The 2,830-nt window shown below is 47.8% G+C and overlaps 1 protein-coding gene across 1 annotated transcript in view; it reads right to left on the minus strand.

The window, feature by feature from the left end:
* MOB3B (MOB kinase activator 3B) overlaps positions 1-2,830 on the minus strand; it is a 206,665-nt gene that overhangs the window by 38,045 nt on the left and 165,790 nt on the right. The window lies entirely within an intron of this gene.

Consider the following 2,830-nt stretch of genomic DNA (forward strand, 5'->3'; position numbering starts at 1 on the left):
AGCAGGAATTTGCTCAACAATTAGACTCAAAGCAAGACTAGAGTTTGCTAAGTTATTGGGCCAGGGAGGAGGCCAGCCAGAGAATTGGGGTGAAGGCGGAGGGTGCAGTGAGCCTGTGGGGCTTGGAGCCCCTCTTGAAGGCCCGACCAGGCAGCTTCACGGCTCTGTTTCTGCTGCTGGGGAGGAACTGGTACTCAGCCGGGAACCAGCATCTGACAGAGCCCTACTGAGTTTATGAATGTGTCTAACCACAAACTTTCTCATCTCCAAGTCACATTGAGTGCGAGAGCTAAATTGAGCATGGAATATAATAATTTCTCTGGGGCCCCATGCGGATTTGCCTTTCATCTCTGACTCAGTAACTATCCTTTCTCCCAAACAGAACTGAATAAAAATTCCAGTAATTTCTGAGCTTCAATCCATTTTCTTTCTTCCTCATCCCCTCCCCTCCCCTCCCTTTCACTTAGCCCCCAAATGCCCCATTCAATCCTTCCTTTTCAGACACCTCTGGAAAAAAAACCCAAGAAGTTGTCTAAATGGCTTGTGTTTTTTTCTTTTATCCTGTTATGGAAGCTGCAAAAGGAGAGAGTCCCTCAGAGAATGCAGAGATGCTATGACAGGGCCACAGATAGGCGATGGAGGTCCCAAAGTCAAACAAGACCCAGGCGGCAGTTTCCAAGCTAGCTGCTATCCATTCTTGTTTTCATGGTTTTTCTCTCTTTTCCTCTGGAGAGAAAGCCAGATGCTTAGGGCTGAGAACCTGGTCTCTGACGGCACTGGGTTGAACCTGGGCTGTGGAGCTCTGGAGAGTATGGCCTCAAAACCTGTCTACAGGGACACCACAGAACTGGCCCCAGAACATCCCAGGTTCCACAAGCAGCTGGCAGACATTCCCGCCTGTCGTTCACCTAGCTAATGCCTCTTCCTTCTGTAGAGCTCAGCTGAAAGCCTCCCATCATCCCCAGACTCAGGTTGCCTGTCATGTGCCATCTGCTCCTGTAACTCTCCTGAGCACAGATCCCAGACGGCAATTGCACACTGATGTGTGTGGGTACTGGCTCAGGTCTGCCACCCACTTCAGACTGTACGCTCCCTGAGGGCAGGGAGTGCATCCATGCTCCTCCCAGAAGGATGCTTAGTGCCCAGAGCGGAGGTACACCAAAATCAAAGCTCAGAAAGGTGCGGGGACTGACTGGCCCGGGGTTTAGAGCTAGTCTGTGATGAAAAGGGGTCTGAATTCAAGTCTGTCTGATTCCAGAGACTATGCTCTTTCCACTCTGCCAGGAAATTGGATGGGATTCTTACGGCTCGTTTCATCTCTTGCCAATCCAATCGGCAGAACTGGAGAAACCAAATCTGTTAAAAGATGAAGGTGGAAAAGGGCATATTGGCTCTTACTTCCCCAAAGGCATGTGTCATTCATGGACACTGGTTAAGCGTCTGGCTCTGGTGTCAATCACTGGTTTCAGATTCCAGCTGTGGAACTCCCCTGATACTTGCCCGGGAGTGAGTACGCTAACTTCTAAAAGGCTCGGTTTCCTTATATGAGGAATGAGGATAATTATACCTGGTATTTGGTGAGACTGGGAGGATTAAACACAGAGCCCAGGGCCAGCAGGCTTTCAGAGGCATTCGGCAAAAGGCCGCTGATGTTATTACTGCTTTAAAAGGTGAGACTCTTCCTCATTAGAGTCCAGGGTGGGGGAGGGCTAATGAAACGGCACAGATGGAGCTGCCTTTTCTCTAAAGGACAAACTCCTCCTGGAAAGCAGATTTGGACCCAAGGTGATATATGGAAACACCGTGTGAACTGTCCGAGGAGCTTCCACGTGACACGAGATGAAGCCTAATGCCTTGGCTAATCTAATCCCTTGGGGACCCCAATGGCATGTCAGTAACAACAACCAGAAATGCCTACCTTGAGCTCCTTCACACTGTCACTGCTGTCTGAGAGCATCTGTGCTGTCCTTTGGGTCTTTGGAGGCCAGTACCAGGAGTGTGCATGTGAAAATCCCTCTACAAGTCATAAAAACCACTCATTCTCAATAGCTCATGAATAAAAACAACATCCCACACACGTGGGAAAAGAAAACAGGCCTCCTCCGGCAGCGTGGCTGAGAACATACCATTTCCAAAATACTTGCAAAACAAAACACAATTGGATCGCAATGAAGAAAGAAAAAGAAAGAAAGAAAAGAAACCTTAACAACATAGACCTATTTCTTAAAAATCCACTGCTAATAGTTTATTCTCTTGACCATTCCATCCACATTCTCCTGCCTCCTGCAAAACGTATATATATATATTTATCTAAAGAAGCCTCATACTCTTGCTGATGAAAATTCAGCTTTGGAGGACCGATTCTTCTAAGCAGATGTTTTGTGTTATCTCAGTGCATTCCTCAAGAAAGTGTCTGTACACCATGCCAAGGAAAACAATCCTGTGTAGCAAGACTTTGTTCCTCTGCCTGAAAAAAAAAAAAAGTCCCCAAACAAGCTGACAGCTGCAAATGGTTAGAAATAAACTGGCTACTACTCTCTTCCCCAGCTCCGTCTGCCCAGTCCCAGCTGCCCCTCGCCCCAACCCCGAGTTACCCTCGGACCCATTATCACACTGGCTGGACCAAAAGAAGGGAAAACAGAATAGCAAGTGATGATACGTTCTAAAGAGACTGTTAATTCTCTCGGACGTGCCATTTGCGAGGCAGAGGAAGTGCTGTTTCAGCCAGCCAAAGGAGCCTGCCTGTCACCTGTCCCTTCCTGTCCCCAGCGCCACTTCTCTGCTACTGGAAGCTCCTTCTTTTTTTTTTTTTTTTTTTTTTTTTTTTGGG

This window comes from Lipotes vexillifer, unplaced genomic scaffold (assembly GCF_000442215.2).
Source record: "Lipotes vexillifer unplaced genomic scaffold, Lipotes_vexillifer_v1.1 scaffold644, whole genome shotgun sequence".
NCBI lineage: Eukaryota > Metazoa > Chordata > Mammalia > Artiodactyla > Lipotidae > Lipotes > Lipotes vexillifer.